The sequence below is a fragment of the Podarcis filfolensis genome (assembly GCF_964270895.1).
Source record: "Podarcis filfolensis genome assembly, chromosome: 5".
NCBI lineage: Eukaryota > Metazoa > Chordata > Lepidosauria > Squamata > Lacertidae > Podarcis > Podarcis filfolensis.
In genome coordinates, this window is record NC_139608.1 from 81065670 (window position 1) to 81087700 (window position 22031).

At 41.0% G+C, this 22031-nt stretch overlaps 2 long non-coding RNA genes across 3 annotated transcripts; one reads left to right on the top strand and one right to left on the bottom strand.

Annotated features, from left to right (window-relative positions):
* Positions 1-8680: 8680 nt before the first annotated feature.
* Positions 8681-19342, bottom strand: LOC310762996. Of its 2 annotated transcripts, XR_014548343.1 has the most exons (5): positions 19214-19342; positions 16631-16748; positions 13010-13107; positions 10757-11028; positions 8681-8995 (listed from the first exon to the last, which is right to left on the bottom strand). It is a non-coding gene; the product is annotated as an uncharacterized lncRNA (long non-coding RNA). The 2 variants fall into 2 exon arrangements; XR_014548342.1 differs by lacking the exons at positions 10757-11028; positions 13010-13107; positions 16631-16748.
* LOC310763003 lies at positions 13103-15125 on the top strand. Its single transcript, XR_014548350.1, has 2 exons — positions 13103-13419; positions 14229-15125. It is a non-coding gene; the product is annotated as an uncharacterized lncRNA (long non-coding RNA).
* Positions 19343-22031: the final 2689 nt, after the last annotated feature.

The following is a 22031-nucleotide window of genomic DNA, read 5'->3' on the forward strand; positions in this document are numbered from 1 at the left end:
ATATTAGGCAAAATACTAGGGGAGGGACAAGAGCTTGAGCTTAGAGCATCTACTTTACACATGGAAGATTCCAGGTTCAATTCCTATCAAATCCTGGTAGGGCTAGGAGAGAAAGTGTTCCTAAAACACTTGACTATTTCCCAAATAATTCTTGTAAAACATTGTTTGTTATAAAATATTTGCTATAAAATATCTGTTTGACACCCAGCGACATTTTATTCTCTCTCCTGGATATCTGACGACTGATCTTTTGCAGTGTTCAATAGTTGGCATGCTATATTTGTACCGAAGACTGATATTCAGTGGCACAGCGCAGTAATTTCCCAACTTTCTCTACTCAGTGAAGACTTTTCATCTTGATGTCTGCAAAAGAAGTTTTGCATATCTGCGCCAAGACTGTTGTGTACCAGAGGAGAGGACAAAAATAGGGTGTATGTTGGGGTATGTTGAGGAAACTGGATTCTCAGGACCCTATGCCCCTTGTTCCCAGTAATTGAACTTGAAATGTACAGTTATGTTGTGAATGTGCGCACCGATTTCCATTGTGCTACAAGGCAGTTATCCAGCCAAACTGATTTAAATGAGAGAATTAAGCTTTTTTAAAAAGGCTCTCCCATCAAACTCATTTGGACTAGAAAGTGCTTAACTTTAGACGATACCTAAGGCATTTTTCAGCTTCTCATCCTGCACCTGAATGATGCTCTTGAGGCTCCCAGTTCTTCCTCTCTTTACTTCTACAAATAATCTAGTTAAACAAACTTTATAACATCCACGTACAAAGCTGCAGAGAGTCACTTGGGCTCACCTCTAAATCTGATAGAGGATGGAGGTGAATTTGGAGTGTTCTGCGGAGACAGAACATCTGTAGGAATTTGAAGAGCATGCAAAACAATTTTGATGTGATTTGCCAAATTTCTCAGGGGGCTTCTTTGAGTAAGGATGCCCCTGGATGCCAGATTTAAAAGTCACGATCCCATGTGTTCATTAAAAAAAGGTACATAGCACTATACTGGGCACAATTTCAGGTTCTTGGTAATTTCAGTATTCATCGTTAATAAAATAAGTTTCTAAGTACGGACAATATCTGCTGAAATCTCAAAACTTCCCATAGATTTCCCATAGCTGTGGCAGGGCTTAAGTGACTCTCCTAATGCCTAGCAAAACTAGCATTAATTATGCAAAACAACAAGCATAGCAACTTTTGGGAAATGCATAATAAGCAGAATTTTGCAAGTTTCTCAACTGCACACCATCTATATACATCCCAGAATTCTGTTTCCTTGATACAGAGGTGTTTTGTTGCTTTAGGCACAAACAACAATCTATTATTATTATTATTATTATTATTATTATTATTATTAGCCATAACACAAGCATTTAAGTCTTTGGAGTGAATCTGCATTTCTTTAACCTTTTAAAAGCATCCCTAAATATGACAGTTTAGGTAAATGCAAAGAGGACCATAGGTGGGTCATGTATGAGGAACTGATACACACAAACATTCTTCAGTTTCTAGGTCACTGGTTCAAATTCCTCACTATTTAGTCAGGGAGGCTATCAGATGCTTACCACTACCATTTGATCTGCATCTATTCCCTGTCATTTATCAGCAGGCACAGCCACTGATGAACTAGCAGTGAGGCCCCCAAACTGCAAAATGCTGTGTTCTGCACATGGAGACAGCTGCATGCTCAGAATGAAAATGTGTTCGCTGCAGGTAGCAAACAGAGGTCATCCTCACAGCCTGGCCCATTTTATTCCCCTCGCCTTTTGTTTTTGGAAGGCTGTTTTGAACACACCCTGAGAACCAGAAAACTTATTTACAGTCACTGGGTTGTTTACCTTGTAAGGCCTTGAACCATTTCTCTTTCTAGAGCATGTGATCAAAGCAGACCCTCCAGGTGTCCCTATTTTCCAGTCCCAGATTTACAGAACCTGTCCTGGCTTATGATTTCATCTTGGAATGTCCCGCTTTTCCTTAGAACGTCCCTATTTCCATCAGAGAAATGTTGGAGGGTATGGAGTTACAGGGCCCCTGAGCCAAGGAGACAAGTAACTATACAACCTTTAGAAGACATCTGACGGCAGCCTTGTATAGGGAAGTTTTCTGATGTTTAATGCTTAATGTTTTATTATGTTTTTATGTAAGTTGGAAGCTGCAATTTATAAATGATAAAATGATGATGATAGAATGGGATTTCAGAGAAATGTTGAAGGGTATGGAGTTATGCGACTCCCCAAGCCAAGGAAATAAGTAACTACACAACCTTTTAAAGACACCTAAATACACCTGTATAGGGACATTTTTTAATGTTTAATGTTTTGTTATGTTTTTATATATGTTGGAAGCTGCCCACAGTGGTTGGGCAACCCAGCCAGATGAGTGGGGTATAAATAAAATTATCACCCCCCCCACCATCATTATGGAATAGTAAAGGTAAAGGGACCCCTGACCATAGGTCCAGTTGTGGACGACTCTGGGGTTGTGGCGCTCATCTCGCTCTATAGGCCGAGGGAGCCGGCGTACAGCTTCCGAGTCATGTGGCCAGCTTGACTAAGCCACTTCTGGTGAACCAGAGCAGTGCATGGAAACGCCGTTTACCTTCCCGCCGGAATGGTACCTATTGATCTACTTGCACTTTGATGTGCTTTCGAACTGCTAGGTTGGCAGGAGCAGGGACTGAGCAATGGGAGCTCACCCTGTCACGGGGATTCGAACTGCCGACCTTCTGATCGGCAGGTCCTAGGCTCTGTGGTTTAGACCACAGCACCACCCGCGTCCCTTATCATTATGGAATAGGACGTCCTTATTTTCACCAGAGGGTATGTCACTGGGATACATGCATGAGCCCACTTCTTATCACTGTATCAACTCTTAAAGGTATTCTAAGTAGTGGGGAAAGAGAGTATATTTCTAAAGGCACACCAGATGGCATTCAGCTTCTCTTTAACAGCAATGTGCATAAGGGCACAGAACTATAAACTGATTTGCAGCATTACTGCCGGCCAAATAGAAATGACAGTAGTCAATTCACTGGGAAAGGACCAAGGGTAGAGTTGACATGAAATTGTTCCTAACATACTTCCTTTGCGTATTGAAACCTAACATTCCCATCCATTTATTGCGGTACTCAGTGTATCCATTTGAATAACAGCAATTTCATTTTTATAGCCAAACTAAAGATGTCAATAGGTGCCCTCACAAGCTTTAGCACAGATTGAGTGCAGTTTGGGTATGAATTTCTGCTTCTGTTTTTTTAAAAAAAAACACTGTCTCTGTGTGTTTAAAAACAAAACAAAACAAAAAACAGAAACGAATGCTGCATGTTTTTGGAATGTGCAAAACTGTAAGAAGGAATGCCATGGTATAGGTTTTGAAATCATGACTGCAATAATAAAATTTTATGGGTTCTCCAGGGTTGAGAGCAAATTAACAAATCAACCTTCACTGCAGTGAACACTTAGGTTATTAGAGAGAGCAATTTGCATGGCTGTACAAATAAAACAACCCAGACCAGCTTGTTACATTTCTGCTGACTCAAAAGACTGCGCTAAGCACATAATAGATCTAAGGAGACTACAACCTGCAGCTGAAAGAAACCAACTGCTGTCATGGTCCATGAAATGCCATTGATTGTTGCAGATGCCTTGCCTTCACACGGCTTATTTTCTAAGCAGGGTTATCCACAGCTGGAGAGCCTGTTGCCTTCCAGTATGTTGTTGGACCTCCCAAAAAACCAAATCAACATGGTCGGGGGGGGGGGGAGTTGTAGCACCATGACATCTGGAGCTTTGTGAACACATTCCCTTTTTGAAAAAAATATTTATTTGGTTTTTCAAATTAAAATTTTACAGTCACATTATCCAACATACAACATGAAAACAAGATTCTCGTGGACTTCCCTCCTCCCCTTTGTGGGTCCTACTGTTAATCATTTCCTCCTGCAACTTTTATGATAATCCAAATCTTTTACCTCTCCATTGTGTCCAAAATTCACAATTAAACTACAAGTGATATTCCAATCCTACAAACGATTTTAACTGTTTACAATGGTTTTTAAGATAGGTTAGAAATTTCCCCCATTCCTTATTAAAATTTTGGTCTTCCTGATTTCTGATTCTTCTAGTCATTTTGGCCATTTCGGCATACTCCATCAACTTGATCTGCCACCCTTCTCTGGTAGGGATTTTATCTTCTTTTCATTTCTGGGCCAATAATACCTGTGCAGTCGTGATCACATACATAAATAGTCTTTTCTGCTCCCTTGGGATTTCGGCACCTAGAATTCCTAAAAGGAAGACTTTAGGGGGTTTTAAAGAAAATATTGTTTTAAACATTTTTTTCCAACTCATTATATATTATTTCCCAGAATTCTTTTACTACCTTACAATTCCACCACATATGATAAAGAGTGCCTTCTTTTCCCTTACATTTCCAGCATACATTTGACCCCATTTTATACATTTTTGCTAATTTGCTAGGAGTTATATATCATCGGCACATCATTTTCATAAAATTTTCTTTCAACATAAACTGTGCTATTTTTACTGTTGTTAGTCGCTCTGAGCCCAGCTTTGGCTGGGAAGGACGGGATATAAAGGGCGGGATATAAATATAATTTTATCATTTTATTATTATTTTAAGTTGTAACATGCTGTGAACTTTAAATCCCAATTTCATAACTTCTCCCATGCTCTAAGTTGCATATTATACCCAAAGTCTCTTGCCCAGTGTATCATTACTGATTTGACCTGTTCGTCTTTTGTATACCATTCTAGTATTAGTTTATACATTTTTGAAAGTCATTTTGTTTTATTCTCTAGCAGCTCTTTTTCAAATTTAGAGATTTCAGTACAAAAACCATTCTTTTTGTCCACCTTGAATATATCATTTAATCTGTGAACATATTATCTGCTACTTACCTGGTCAGGGATCACCAACCCAGCATCTCTGGGTACCACATTGATGGTCCTCCTGTATTCAGGGTGGGGGGATATTTGAGGTGGCTGGCAGGCACCCCTTTTGTCCACGGAGGGGCTTTTGTATGTGTATGGGGTTACTGCAAGAGGTGTACTTAGGCAGAGAGAAAGATCCATGCGGTGTGTGAGGCAGAGAAAGAAAAGGAGGAATGTGTGTGATCTCCTTAAATTAAATTATATGTTTCATTTAAGATTCATATACTGATAGTCACTGTATCCACAATGTGAACTGAGGGTGTTCTGCTATTGGTATCATTTGTATATATCCCCCCTGATATTTTCTGCTTTCTGCTTTAATTTTATTTCATCTTTTTCTTCCTCTCGTCATATTTTCACATTAAAAGATAATTTTTAAAAAGGAAGGCTGGATCATAATAAAGATAACAATGAAACCATTTGGCTGTCCAAAGATTGCTAAATGCATAGACTCTGTGTCTCCAATCCACAGACACAGGTTCTCTTTAGACAAAAATGGGTATCGCTTAGGTGTCAATTAAGAGGATGAGCAAAACAATGGAAGCCCATTTTAGGTATCCTTTTTTATAATAATATTTATTACTTTTCCAACAATTTAAACACTACAAAACAAAATAAACCATACAATTAAACTAACAAAACAAAATAAAAACAGTTTAAAACACACCAAACAATTTCAATATCTTATCTTTCATTCACTTATTTCAGCGACCTCCTCACACCTCCCTTTTTGTATTCCACTTCTGTTAATTGTTTCAGCAATTCCTTTCCATCTTCCTCTGTTTTCTATCCTATAATTATCTTAATATATTCTAACCTTATTTTTTCCTTTAATACTCTAATAATCTATTTATACTTAATTCCTTATAGCATTTCTACTAAAGCCATATAACTTCATTTCCACATTTTTCTAACATTCATTAATTTTACAGTATTTCTGTAAATAGCCTTTAAACTTTTTCCAATCTTCTTCCACCTACTCTTCTCCCTGGTCTCTGCCCATTTTAGGTATCCTGTCCAACCAGGAAATAATATGCAAAGCACTGTTCAAGGGGTATCTCAAAGGGATAATCTTCTCTCTGTAGCGTTAACCACATACAAATAGTCACGACTTTTCAGGTAAGAGCCATATTTTCCTGCAAACTCTTCTCTCCTCCTATGAAAGCTCATTCCCTTGGGTTTAAGAATTTGATTAGTCACATGTCTTCACAGGGTGTGGTTGTCTCCACACACAAGATTTTGTTACTCTCCTAAAAAAAATGCATTAGGTTGCATATGTAGGGGGGTGTCACTTGCTTGAGCTACCCTTATTGCTTGGCAGTAAAGGAATTATAATAATAGTTTGACCCCTTAAATGAACATAGATGAACGTAGTATTTAGTGGTGGGATCTACTCTCCAGGCATTGCTTAGGTTTCAGAATTTTGTCTTTCAAAGAGTTTGCCAGGCTTGTTGCTGGGGTCATCTCAGAATGATGTTTTTTAAAAGCAGCCGTAAAAGCCATTAGCAATTTCTGAAATGCAAAAATCTAACATTGTTAATCAAGAAGTTGCTTTCAGCTTGATCCGTGAACACTGTTTTGAATATATGCCCCTATAGGACAGCCTCTTTTAAAACCACACAGCATCCCTGGAATAGGGCATCCCAGGAGCCTTGCATGGAATTAGAATGCAAAACCTACAAGCACTGGCGGATGAAGGTGGGGGCAGGGGGAGTGGATCGCTCAGGGTGCCATCGGGGGGGGGGGTTACATCGCAGCTGCCCCCACCCCGGGACGTGCACCGCTTGCCATGCACCCCCCAATGTGTGCCACATCCCCTGCGGGTGGCGCACCACACCACCTGGGACACACGCCACCCATGCCCCTGGATGTACGCCACTCCTGGTGCCAGAGCAGGTTCCTTCGCCGCTGCCTACAAATCAGGCAGGAAATGTTTTTTGTTTCCCCCACAATTTTTTTATTGATTTTTCCAAATTTTTTAAACAAACAAACAAACAAACATCTTAACTGTACTTGATCCAAACTTGATAACATTGTTAAGTGACTTCCTCAAATCCCCCTGGCTGAATTTCAGTGTATATCATTGTAACATTTTTCCAAAACCAATTTTCTCATAAAATAACTTGGTTACTTAACATCTTTCTTTGTTTTCATTTTGACTTTAAACATATTATTCTCTAACATCACGTTTAAATCCTAAGCCTATCTGGTATTTGCAAGTTCTTCCAATTAAGTTATCTTAGCATATTTAACTAAATAGTCTTTGAATCTCATCCATTCCTCCTGGTACTCCTCCTCCTTCTGGTCACGGACTCTTCCAGTGAAATCAGCTAGCTCTAAAAAGTCCATCATCTTCATCAAATCAGACAGGAAATGTAGATATGAAGTTTTAGGCTGGATGGAGCATAGAGAGAAGTGAGAGTATGTGTAGAGGATAGTTTACTGTACAAATGTTACTTTTTTGAGACAAGCGTGGCCCATTATTTAAGCGCAATAAAGCTTTTCTTCTTGCAGCCAATGGTAATTTCTTTATTGCATGTTAAATTTTCATACCAATATGTCAAAAAAGACTCTTGATTTTCTTTTTCGGTGATGTGCATATTTATTTAAATTTGATGAATTAACAGACCCTTTTAAACAATAAGCAATTAAATAAATTAATGGGCCATTTTAAAAGCAGGTGATTGATCTACCAAAATCCTTCATTCTGGCTTTTGGAGCAAGCTCCCAGAAGACAGCTTCCAGTGAAGGCAGTTTTTAAAGTTACTAATATGACAATTCAGTCGTTTAACTTTTTTTTTTAATGTCACCAGTGGAGTTCCCAGGAAAGTCAAGAAAAGGCTTGGAGAAGCAAAAAGGATTTTCAGGCATGTATGAAGGCCACAAGAGAGGAGTCCTGTAACAACAACACCATCATCATCATCAACAACAACAACAACAACATTATTTGCACCTCATCTATGATAAAGACCAACAGCACCACCTAGTGAATCTAGGGTTCTGAACCCCTGAGAAGAATGAAATAAATAAGCAAACATCCTTAGTTTCATCTCCAGTCTACCTCCTGAGCCCCTTTCACGATAGTTCAGTTGGTCTGAACATGACAGCTCTTTCAGAACGGAACTATCCCTTAAATAACTTTCCAATTAGCTACCTGGACTACTTTCATCATAGGTAGACCATCTATACTCCATCTAAGGAAGGAAGGTGGCTTTTGTCTGACTTAGTTCAAATATTCATTTGAGGAGTGCGAATTTGGTTTTTTCTCATTAACGTGCAAAAATTGCATTTCTCTCCCATCCCTATTCAGAAGACTTCCTGGCTGTCTGAACTTCCTAATTTGAAAAGCCCCATAAGAGATGTTAACCACACAGTGTCTTCCCTGGAACTCAGATTGAAGCATAGGAGGTTGGTTACCAAGCATCTGAGATCAGTACACCCCGTTTACCTTTTTTAAAAAAATCCATATTGGTTTCTTTAAAAGTAAAAAGACTTCATGTTTTTCAAAAGAAGGACTAACAGTAGCCGGGAACACAGAAAGTAGCCTCTCCATTTTCCCCTGCTTCCAAGGAAGTCTAGTGGAGGATGACATGGGATTTGGGGGAAATGTGGACACCGAGGGCAGGTGTAGGATACAGACTGCTGGTGAGATTACTTGCAGAACACTCACCAACATGCTCTGGCAACCTGAAAGCAACAAAAATATGCACTTTAACAATAAGAATTTCACTTCTTTTCTTCCCAAACATAATTTATTTTCTCATTAACTGTGAGTGAATGGTATAAAAATAAAAATCAGTTTGTTTGTGTGTGTGTAGGGGAGGAATTTTTGGAACAGCACTGGTTAGAATTGTCAATATCACTGTTGCCTTGTGGTTGCAGTGCAGGCAAGAGGAAATCTGGTCCCAGCCACCAGCGAGGAAGTCAGGGGCTGGTGCGATGGGCCAGCAAGAGCATTAGCGAGAGGCCTGGTACCACAGCTGTCAGCTAACGGACCATCAGCTTCATGGAGTTTCCTTCCCCTTCCACTGCAGCAAAGCTAGAAGTGAGAGGAAGAACACTTTGGTTAGAGAATCAAGAAAATCAACCAGAGGTCACAGACAGCTTCCTCCCAGCAAGGGGTTCCCCTAAGTGGATTGAAATGCCTGGTAAGAACTCACATTCTCAAGATGTCCACCATTCCTCTACCTTTGTCCTCCATTCCCTTGTGCATCTGCTTTATTTAGTTGGGAGGCAGTGATGGCCACCAATCTAGGTGGCTTTGAAAGATGATTAGACAAATTCCTGGAGGAGAGGGCTATTGATGGCTACTAGCCATGATTGCCTTGCTCTGCCATGTCAACAAACTGGAGGCCAATGGTGCTTCTGAAAACTGCAGGAGGTCTGGGTCCTGCTTGCTGGTTTCTCACAGGCATCTGGATGCTGGACTAGGTGAGCCACTGGCCTGACCCCACAGGCTATTCTTATATTCTTATGCTCTTATGCTCTTATTTTTTGTTTATGCACAGATTCAGGTGCTGTGGCAGTACAACTCTCATTGGTTCTCCAGACCATTGGCCACATTGGCTGGAGCTGATGGGAGTCCAAAAATATCTGGAGGACTACAGGTTAGCAGCCTCTGAGGTATTGCAACCTAGTTACTTTCAGCACTCTAGAAACAGCAAAGTATAAGGAAGATGTGGGGAGTGCATCATCACTACGAAACCTTCACACTGGGGTGGTGGGAATGTCTTTGGAACCAAGCCTGGGATGAATGGTATATCAATAAAGTTAAAATACTGCTCTTCAGACTGTGCAATATTGCCAAACAGAAAAAAAGAATCTGCCCTCTTTCAAAAGAAAAACAAAACAAAACAAAGGAAGGCCTTCTGTAATGCAACTTATGCCATCAACAAAGGGACTTTTATTTTTTCAAAAGTTTACTCATAGACTTAATTAGATCCACATGGTTATAAATGTGCATCCTTTGATTTAATACCTGTTTCCAACTCTCCCATCCAGGCCCAATAAAAACAACAGCATTGCTATTCTCCTATAAGCCAACTGGACCTCTATGCACAAGGTACATATGAGAAGCAAATTAGCAGGGTACATCATTAAATTGGTAATAAAAGGGGAGCTGGCATAATGTGACTATCTGGTTACATTAATATGCTTCCTAGCATACTTTAGGAAATTAAAGGAAACATCACTCCATAGAAAAACATTACTGCAGTTTCAATATATCATATAGTGCTTTCCCTTGCCATATGTTCCCCTGTTTTATGGTTGTTTTAGACTTATCTTCAAACCACTTGTAATAGGGCAGAGAAGTCCTCAGTCAGTGTTAAGACTTGATCCTTACAATTTCCAAGTTTCAAAGCAGGTGTCTTTAATTTGAATGGCGCAAAGAAGGTTAAATCTTTGTAAATGTTCCTCACCTATAGAAAGCTAATTCGACAAAACAATTTGAGAACTCTGAGATGAGACTTCCCGCAGCTTCTATTTTCCCTTAACCCTTAAGGTGTTGTCTCCCTGCAAAACGTTTGTAGACATTAAAAATGCAGCTCTGAGCTAGTGATATATTGAGATCACTTCCTTATGGATCAAAGCAAGTCTCAAGAATCAAGGAAAGGAGATCCAAGAGCGTTGATGTTGGGAATGGAGCCAAGCCTGGCAATCAGCCTGTAACTAAGTCTAAGCACATGCAAATGAACCAACCATGTATTGCTTTCTTATTTAGCCCTGTCAATGGAAGGGTTGCTGGTTATGGTGGAGCCCAGGTAGACAAAACTGCCTACTACCTCAAGCTTGTGCTCACCAATGTTAATGTGTGGTGTGCTGGCAACATCTTGACCCAGGATGTTGGTCTTCGCCAGGCTGATGGTGAGGGTGAAGTCCATGCAGGCGTGGGCAAAACAATTGTTGGGTTTCTGCAGAGCTTCCTCAGAGTGCGCTGTCAAGGCTGCGTCATTTGCAAACAACATCTCTCAGATAAGAACCTGCCACACTTTTGTCTTGACGTGGAGTCATGACAGGTTGAACAGACCCCCGTGACTCCTTGAATGGATGTACACACTGTCTTCAGTGGAGCTGAAGGCATATGAGAGCAACAGGGAGAAGAATATGCCAAAGAGAGCTGGGGTGAGAACACAGCCCTGTTTCACACCACTGGGCATGATGATGATGATAACAACAACAACAACAACAACAACAACAACAACAACAACAACAGAAATATAAATTTATTAAATTTATTATTTATACCCTGCCCATCTGGCTGAGTTTCCCCAGCCACTTTGGGCAGCTCCCAACAGAATATTAAAAACACAACAAAACATCAACATTAAAAACTTCCCTAAACAGGGCTGCCTTCAGATGTCTTCTAAAAGTCAGATAGTTGTTCATTTCCTTGGCATCTGGTGGGAGGGCGTTCCACAGGGCGGGCGCCACTACCAAGAAGGCCCTCTGCCTGGTTCCCTGTAACTTGGCTTCTCGCAGTGAGGGAACTGCCAGAAGGCCCTTGGAGCTGGACCTCAGTGTCCGGGCTGAACGATGGACGTGGAGACACTCCTTCAGGTATACTGGGCCGAGGCCAAGGCATCAAATGGCAGGAAAGAGTTTCAAACAAAGATGTGCTTTCCCAAGCCAACATTCCTAGCATGTCTCCTCACCAGCCCTGATCCTCTTTTTTCTGGATTTTATGCTGCCTTTGAGAGCAGTCCTGCTCATAGACACACTGTCTGATTTGACTCCTGGAATTTCCAACTGGATGCCAATCTTTGAATCTCATCTGTCTGCATATCTGCCCAGTGGACGCCCTACTGGGGCCAGGGGCCACCAGATCCCCTCAGAGCCCTTTTGATCCTGCCCAGTAGCCTACAGTAGCCTAGGAACACCAGATTTCCTTCTTACGACCTAGCTCCCCACTTCTTTATGCGGTTTAAGAATAGGTAAGGACCTCCATCTCTTTCTCCTCACCACCCTGCCCTCTCCATCATTGATCTGGGCATTGCCACACTGCCACCTGCCTTGACTCACTGCCACCCTGCTTCCCTTCTGGGATAGGTTTCAGTAACTGCATACTCAGTAGCTAAGGTGATTTAGCTGTTGTTGCCTTTTAACAAACTTTTCTGCGTTGAGTCCCAAAATCTAAGCTCTGCTTTCCCTTCCCAGGGCTCTTACAGGAATGTGCTAATATATGCGTATTGCTAGTTTCTGGGCCAGCTGCATCAGATTGACAGTAGCCTGTCAGACTGTCCTCTGGGAGGAATCGAGCCAGCAGCTGTCAAGGGAGCTTCTGAGACTGGCTTGTTTGGAAGGCAATCGACCAGAGTCCCTTGTTTGGAACTAACAGGAAGCTATGGCTAATTGTGGGCTTCCTAGTTTATTTTCTTGCTCACATGAAGCAAATGTGTTGCATGTGAGCACACAAAGCCTATGCATACCTTGGCTTATTAAACTAATCAGTGATAGCAACTTTCAATTTACCAGCTAGTTGAAAAGTACTCTTGCATTTCTGAAGCTGTTTCAGACCCTCTAAGTGTCTCCATTTCCCAGGGACAGTCCCAGATTTACAGAAGCTGTCCTGGTTTCTGATTTGATCCCAGAATGTCCCACTTTTCCTTTGGACGCCCCTATTTTAATCGGAGAAATGTTGGAGGGTATGGAGTTATCTGACCCCCAAGCCATCTGAAGGCAATCCTGTATAGGGAAGATTTTTTTATGGTTTTATATATGTTGGAAGCTGCCCTGAGTTGCCAGTCAGTTGGATGGGGTATATTAAAATAGTAATAATAATAATAATAATAATAATAATAATAATAATAATAGGATGCCCCTATTTTCATCAGATAAATGTTGGAGGGTGTATACTGTTTTGGTTCTGGTGTGTTACTGTACCAGGGAATTAAATATATAATATTAAAGATGGCCTTTCCTTTCAGCAATAAGTGGTAGCTATCATCTGTTAAATTACAAAAGGGCACACATTATTGTACTGTAGTGCAAATTCCTTTCAATACAATCATCAATTTATCAGCTAAACAGCAGGTGAGTAGCCAAGTAAAAACACCTTGATCCACATGGCTCTGCTCTCAGTGGATTTATTTTCCCCTGTGATGATCTCTTTTGAAACGCTTCCTCATTTCTTAGCAAAACAATGTAAAGTTTCTGCAGGGTATAAAGAGATGTGAGATTATGAAATCAAATGAGCCCATGCTGTCTCAGTAGATTTGACTGTTATTAACTGCCCAAGAGATTCAAATCCAGGTTCTAAATTAATCCCGTTGCTGATACAGGCATATCTTTCTAGGGCTCTCGGAAGGCAGCTAGCAAAAGCTGTCTTCTCTACAAGTTAAAAGCTAACCACTCAGAAGGGTCATTTCTGGTGGGATGAAGCTGGGTCATCAATTATCCCCCACTCCAACAGGGAAGGAAATAATAACCCCCTTCAAGATACTTTTCATAAGACATCCCACAACAGTAAGTAAAACACAAGGTGTACTAAAATTAGGAAGGAGCTGGATTGTGATGTCGTAAATGGAGTTCATGCAGTGGGGTTTGAAAATCTGGGGCTCCTTGAAAGCTTATCAGAGGCTAATGATACACTGGGTGAGGGATTTGGGGCATAACATTCAACTTTTAGATTGGGAAAGGTTATGGAAAAGAGATTTGAAATTCTCGGCATGTTGTACGCTGAAAGAAAACTATATGAAAATTATGTACAAGTGGTAATTGACTCCTAGTAAGTTAGCAATGGGACGCGGGTGGCACTGTGGGTTAAACCACAGAGCCTAGGACTTGTTGATCAGAAGGTCGGCAGTTCGAATCCCCGCGACGGGGTGAGCTCCCGTTGCTCAGTCCCTGCTCCTGCCAACCTAGCAGTTCAAAAGCACGTCAAAGATCAAGTAGATAAATAGGTACCGCTCCGGCGGGAAGGTAAACGGTGTTTCTGTGCGCTGCTCTGGTTCGCCAGAAGTGGCTTAGTCATGCTGGCCACATGACCCGGCTCCCTCGGCCAATAAAGCGAGATGAGCGCCACAACCCCCGAGTCGGCCACGACTGGACCTAATGATCAAGGGTCCCTTTACCTTTACTTTAAGTTAGCAAAAAATGTATAAGACAAGTACAAATACCTGCTGGAAATGTAGAGAAAAAGAAGGTACCTTTTATCATATGTGGTGGTCGTGTAAGGTAATGAAAGCGTTCTGGGAAATGATATATAATGAATTGAAAAAAATGTTTAAAATAACTTTTATTAAAAACAAACAAACCAGAAGCTTTCTTATTAGGAATTGTAGGTACTGCCACCCCAAAGGAGATGACTTTTTATGTATACAACAGCAGCCACATGGATGCCACTAGCCTGGAGATGGAAAGAAGATAAAGACCCTACCAGAGAAGAATGGCAAATTAAACTGTTGGACTATGTGGAATTGGAAAACTGACTGGAAAGCTCAGGAACCAAGAAGACAAAAACTTCAAGAAAGAATGGGGGGTGGGAATTATAATTTATTTAGGAGACCACTGCAAGTAGATGAAAACATTGGCAGGATTTTAACAACACTTGTAATGTAACAATTACTATGGACAATATGGAGAGATACAAAATATGAATAATGAAATAATATGCAGCTGAAAATGTTGACAATAAGACCCATGGAGAGGGTGCTGGGAAGTCTGGAGATTCAGAGAAATCTCTAAAGGTGGATACATTGTTATAACTTTACGCTTGCAAAATCAAATAAAAACTATTTTCAAAGGAAGAAAAGGAAGCTTATAGGAGGCTTTTCACTTTCCCAGCATGCTGTTGTGTTTGGTCCGATTCTCTCAGACAGCACCTGAAGTGATAAGCTTGTTTCTAGATTGTACCATTTTATGCCGCAAGAGTGGGTGCACACATGACTTGGAGAGGGCATTTTCTGAGGCAGCCCGTAAGTTGTGGAACTACTTTCTCACAGAGATGTGTGCTTCATTATACAGCTTTGGGCGATTGCTGAAGACGCATCTCTTTAACCTGGCTTTTGACACTGGAGATGAATATTGTTAGGACCCACTTTGTTTTTGAAATTAAACTGTTTGATATTAAAATACAATATGATGCAATATTAATGTTGCGTTTTAATTGCTGAAACCTTCCCTGGGACTTTAGGGTGAAGGGCAGGCAATAAATTATTGCAATAACAATGGTTATTATTATTAATCCTTGTGCATAGAAAATTGCAAGGTTAGAAGCCTCCTTAACAATGTGATTTTTTTCCTTTAGTCTCAGCAGAGATTTTTTTTTTTTGCTTGTTTATGGCACAGGGGAGCACTCAGTCATGTGAACCCCCACCTGAAGTATAAAAGGTACAAGCGTACCATTTTCTTTATAGCAAACCAACCCTAAAGAAATAATAATAATTTTTTTTATTTACACCCCGCCCTTCCCGGTTTAAAAACTGGGCTCAGGGCGGCTAACAGCAAATATAAAACATTGATTAAAATGCGACTTAAAAACAGCATGAAATATAACATAAATGCAGCATCAATGTCAATAAAATTCAAAAATTCAGGGATCATTTGTGGGGGGGGACCCCAGTCAGTAAACATTAAATGATCACCAGGGCTAACTGGCCAAGTTGGTCCTACTAGGGCCAGCAAGGAGACCAGGGAAGAGTTTAAATGTGGGGTCCCAGAAGGGTTTCTTCATAGAAAAGGAAAGGGAAAGGGGAATAGAGGAGCAGGCTAATTCAGATTGAAGGCCAGGTGGAATAGCTCTGTCTTACAGGCCCTGCGGAAGGAGATCAAGTCTGGCTTCTTTAGGGCCCGGGACCTTTAAGCTATTATTATTCATGGACCTTAGGGTCCTCTGTGGGACATACCAGGAGAGGCGGTCCCGTAAGTACGATAGGACTCAAGATAGGGCTGTGCAGCTGAAGAAGTGATGTTCTGCAGAGAGGAGTGGGCTCTGATCACAGCCACTGTCAATGAGTTTTATGGGATCCAGGAAAGTATCTGGGGCATTGCTTAAAGGGGTCTCAAGTCAAAGCGAAGAATTAAGGGGTGGATTGGATAAGGGTCTTGGATTTTGTCTCTCCTCCCTCTCATCAAACCCAAAAGGCCTTCAACTAGGACATCTGTCTTTCATTTGTCCCCAGGCTTCTGCCATTTCTCCTGGGGTAGGGGGTGTTAAGCTAATATTACACCGGAGATAAAAAGAACTGTTTTATTTCCTGCTTCATTTTGGATATTACAGAGTTTTGCAAAGCACCTCAGCTCCATCTTCCAGCCATTGTCAGTGAAGGAGGATGAATTTTGGTCCTTCATCATCAGGCATGAACTAAATCCCCTTGCTCTCTTATACAGTGGTACCTCAGGTTGCATATGCTTCAGGTTACATACGCTTCAGGTTACAGACTCCGCTAACCTAGAAATAGTGCTTCAGGTTAAGAACTTTGCTTCAGGATGAGAACAGAAATTGTGCTCCGGCGGCGCGGCGGCAGCAGGAGGCCCCATTAGCTAAAGTGGTGCTTCAGGTTAAGAACAGTTTCAGGTTAAGAATGGACCTCTGGAACGAATTAAGTACTTAACCCGAGGTACAACTGTAGTTGCTAGCTGCAACAGCTGCAAGAGGGCAAATCCTGCTTCCTAGTTTTCAAAACAACAGCCTGACTTAGTGCTGAAAAGACTATAAGTACTATGGAGACTTAACCTTCATTGGCAGAGGAGTTGTCTTTCATTCATCAGCCCTCCTCTGTTCATTTTGATTTCTGCCAATCACTTTATGCCAGACGAAGAAGGATATGTATTGACGGTTCAGTCTCCAAATCCTGCACTTAACATGACATCATAAATGCTAGTTAGAATGCATTGTTGTATATTACAATACTAGCAAAATGCCTATCATAATGATGAACGGGATGTGTGTGTGTGGAGAATGGGGATTTATCGAAAGGACTGCTGGAGACGGGTGCAAGCAACCACAGGGACATTGCCAGTAAGGCCCATTCTGCTAGAATGGGTCACAAAAGATGAGGAGGTCAAATCGGTCATAATCAAATGGGCACAGTATATAGGACATAATATACAATTTGAGGACTGGGAAAAATTGTGGAAAATAAATTTGAATTTTACAGGTTGTTCTCTTTTGAAAGAAAATTATATGAAAATGATGTATAGATGGTATATTACACCAGTACAGATAGCAAAAATGTACAAAACTGGGTCAAACACATGTTGGAAATGTAAAGAAAAAGAAGGGATTTTTTTATCAGATGTGGTGGGAATGTAGAGAAGTTAAAAAAAATTGGGAAATGATATATAATGAATTGAAAAAAAATGTTTAAAATGACATTTGTAAAAAAAACCCAGAAGCATTTCTGTTAGGGATTGTAGGACAAGACCTACCAAGAAAAACAAAGAACTTATTTATGTATGCTACAACAGCGGCAAGAGTCTTGATAGCACAAGGATGGAAGAATGAGGAAACCCCAACGAAAGAACAGTGGCAAGAAAAATTGATGAGCTACGCAGAGCTGGCTAAATTGACATACAAATTGCGGGATAAGGACAACTTAAGGAAGAATGGACGCTTTTTACAACTTATCTAAAAGACAACAGGTTTTGAATAAACATACACAAATTTATTAGTTGATAACATGGTAGATAGATACTGTAAGGATATGTATAATTTTACGACATGCAGAGAATAATATGTTCTGAGAAAATCAGAGAGAGGAGCTGAGGGAAGTCTCGGGGGGGGAGGGAAGGTTTGAAGGGGGAAAGGGGGAATAATGAATATGATATGTTTTGATAATCTCTGATGCTGAAATTGTTAATATTATTTTTTTTTAAAGACATTGCCAGTAAGGCCCAACCACCCACTGTTGGCATGGAGGGCACATTTTGCTTCTGCTTTATTTTAAAGTACAACACATAAGTTCTCTCAGCAGAGTGAAGGACATTATTATATAGCAGAAAATAAAGGGAGCCACATATGTAGAATAGAAAGTAAAGAGGCACACTCAGACATCAGTGTGGTGGTGGTTAAACATATTCTCTGCTCCCTAGTAACCCTGCCCCCTTGGAATCCTGACCATTGAGTATACCCTGTAATTCCAGTCTGAAGCTATTTGCAGAGCACTTATTGGGTTCAGTTTCTTAATCACACTTGAGCCCTTTTCAGGCATTCATCTCTCATGCTCTTAGACTCATGTGAGAGGAAAAACAGGGCCACAATCTCTGGCCTAGCCCCCTCCAACCATGCCCCTGTTTGTCCATTTGAGGATACAGTTGGAAGTGGGGAGCCTGCTGTACATGTGTAACCGCCCCCCGCTGCCCAATTTAGGGATGGCCCAGGTGCATATGGGCAAAATGGAGGAAGAAAAGTCAGAGGCTATTATCTGAAGATATGTAAGCCTTCAGACATTATAGAAAACCAAGAGAAAACGATGAATGGCTTGGATTTCCTCTTCCTACATTGATGCTCTAATATCAGTACAGAAGTCATAAATCCCCTAACCCTCTGGTGAGAAATATGAGCTGTTTCTGTTTCTCAGGTTTTCTGTTGAATGAGGTACAAACATTTCACTTTGGGAATTATATAGGAAGTGCAAAACAGGAAGTGGAATCCCTCCCACTTCTTGCCTCACCCTCCTTTTTTTTTTAACATTCAAAATTGCTTTGAGGTTGGAAGCACACAAGAAAGTCCCTCACATAAAATTATTGTAAAGCAGAAAATGTCTGAAAATTTCACTGGGAAAACTGAATTTTCAAGAAACCAAGTCAAAGGACAATAAAACCCAACCTCCAAAACAATATAATAGAATGTTAAAGCCTAATAAAACAAACCATAACTTAGGAAATGTAACCTATAAATATTTTAAAATAAATATGTACTGAAACCCAGTACAGCCATCCACACTCGGGGGGTGTTAAAAATGATTTGCCAATACTCATATTTTGATAGAAGTGCTATGGGTGCCAGCACAAAATGTATTCCATGGGTAGCAGAAAAAAAGAGTGGTGATGGTACTCTGTATCGGTGGATAGTTACACAAAAAACACTGTAGCCAAGCAAAATCATGAATAATTCCCATTAACTACTGGAGACTCGGGTGCAAATCTGGTTCAAGAGCACAGAAACATCAGACATTGTCATGGAAACTCTTCACTGCCATTACTACAAATGCACAGAACAATTTTCGTATCCCTCCACATTTCCATTGATTACACCACATTGAAACAGTGCGCCTCACTCTCACGACATTTTCTGTATTTTCCCTTCCACTTTTACCTCAAATCTTTTCTCCTGTTTAGATCCTTTTCTAGTTGTCCACTTCTCTGTTACCTCCCGTTGTCACTGTCAAAGGCCAAAGCTGGTAACCTTATCCTCTGTCTCTCGGGATGTGGGGTGACTTCACTATTTGTGTCATAACTGCTGAGATGGATGACATCATAGTGCACAGTGACAACAACTGACATGCATTAGCACATTAAGTGTTGTAACCAAAGGGCACTGCTGCTAGGTTATCACTGCCCAGACTGCTCCTTCTGAGAAACTTACCCCTTCTTGCTTACTGCTGCTGGTGGTGGTGGTTACATGGTGTCTCCAACTTCCTTCAAATCCCACAACATCGTTCTGTAGATGAATGCGCTTTTCTGTCTTAGGCTGCAGGCATAGAGCCAGTCAGAAGCTGCAACAATGCTACTCTCCTTGGCTTACTAACTGGCTTTTTATTCAGTGTTTTGAAAACATGTTTACTTTTTCAATACCAGAAAAGAAACATCGTATAATTAAATGTCATTTTAGTTACTGACAATTTCTGGCATGTTTGTCCCTGTTCAAGTTACACCCAGTGCAGGTGCCCTAATCTAAACAGAGATGTGATTACAAGTTTACATTGGCATGCCAAACACTTGTATTGTACTGGCTGGTGCATCACTTGCAGAGCACTAAGTAAGTTTTAAGCTAGCTCGGCTGAAGCTGGAGTCATCTGACAAATTTCAGAAGGAACTGGGAAACAGTGGGTTCCAGGGAGCTGGGTCTAGACAGCAAGCTTTTGCAGGAAGAGATCCAAGCAGGGCAGGAGCTACTTTGACAGTGTTCGGAGGTGAGCCCTTAAATAGCAAACCAGGCCCCAGTCTTACCCCATACCCAAGAACCGGCAGTAATTAAAAGGGATGGTGTCTGGAATCAGCGCCTTGGAAAAGAGCATTATTTGGTGCTGACAAAGTTTCCTCAGGGTCTGAATCTTGATTCAGAAGAAATGAGGCTTCATGCCTGCTAAATTGCAGAAATATAGGTCTGGAACTTTTGCACTAATAATTTTTTGCAGGATTGCATGAAATTTGCAGGCATGTCAGCTCCTTTTAAAGGGATGGATCCTGACAGATTTCAGAAGGACAGATACAGCGTATTTCCTAAACAAAAAACACCCACAAACTTTTACAACTTTGGCTTATTTACATATTCATAAAATTTAGAAACCACCCTTCATCTGTAGATCTCAGGGTGGATCACAAAAATACCCCTAGATAAAAACACAAAAAGATTCACTTATTCTTACCTCTTGTTTTGTGGGCACTTTGCATGAAAACAGCAAACAAGAGAGAGGTATCCCTAAGTAAGAAACCTGCCAAACTGAGGACAAATATGTGCACAGGTCTTCTGTGGCAGGCCTCCTTTAAAGTTAATTTTGTAGTGGGGGATTAAAAGGGATTTCCTTTCCTCCTGACGATTTTGTGGTCAATAACTTTATTACCAAAATGACGCCTATCATTAAGATGTCCAACAGGAAAATAAGCTGCAAAAATTAAGAAGAATGGGTGGGTGGCTATAAGGTGATGATGAATGCTTTAAAAACAAACAAACAAACAAAGAAGTTTTAGGCTTGTATTCTGCTCAACTGCCACCCAAAGTCACAGAAACTGAAATGCACAGCTGATTTGACAGGGAGTGGGTGTGTGGGCATGTGGCAGAGACAGAAGGACTTGAGCTATTGCATTTTCCAAGCAATCTCCACTAGCAGAAACAGCAAAGAACCAAGAACAGGCTAGGAGGAGGTGATGCATCACTTCAACATCACTTCCCTAAAGCACTGTGATTGGAGATCCCTTGTAATAAGCATCCCCTCTGATTAAAAGTCAGACCTGTCAATCGCAGAAGAGCTCTCCCTCCTTGATCTCCCCACGCTGGCAGTTACCTGATATGGGGATAAGTGTTTTAGTTATTTTCAGACACAATGCCTGCATCTTTTTACCATCCGAATCTGTCCTGAATCTGCTCTGAAGCAGATCCAAAGTGCCCTGAAAATGCAGCAGAGGTCCATGCTTCAACCCTGAATTTATTCATGGTAGCTTTAGGATTTGTGATATGTCCAAATCTGATGCGCACTCGTGTGTGTGTGTGTGTGTGTGTGTGTGTGTGTGTGTGTGTGTTTTGTTTTAGAGCAGTGGAATGTGTTGCAACATTCAGAGAAGTGGGAGATCCAATGTATTACTGCGTTCCAATCCACACATCTGTATGCGAGGATTGCAAATCAGGTCAGCTGGGCATTCCGTACCACTGACCCTTCTTTGCAGAACACACCTCTGCCTCGGATTCCATGGAACTGTGAGATGACACTGTTTGAAGGGAAATGATTTTTCCTATCTCTTTAATTTTCACTTGAGGCCCACCCGAGAGACTGTGCAGGGAGCGGATTACAGTTTCAGTGACTTGCTTTGTAAATTTAATTCCTTATTCCTCGGTTCAGTATCCCTTCTGAAATGTGATGTCATTGCCCTTTGTGTCAGGGAGGTTAATTTCAGATACACCGCACATCCCCAAAGTGCCGCATGAAACAAAAAAACAGAAACATTTGCTTAGCTGTGTTAAATGTCCTCATTATACAGAGGCATGGAAACAGGCCATCAGCCCTGTTCCAATTACCAGCCAACCATTCCATCCATCTGCAGAAAGGTAGATATTATAACACTTGAAAAGGTGCAGAGAAAAGTGACTCGTAAGTTGATCCCAGGAGCAAAAGGCATGACGGTAAAGACAGCCTACATTTGTTAATCCATATAATCTGAAGAAAAAGAAGGGATTAGGAGGAGCATTAATTGAAACA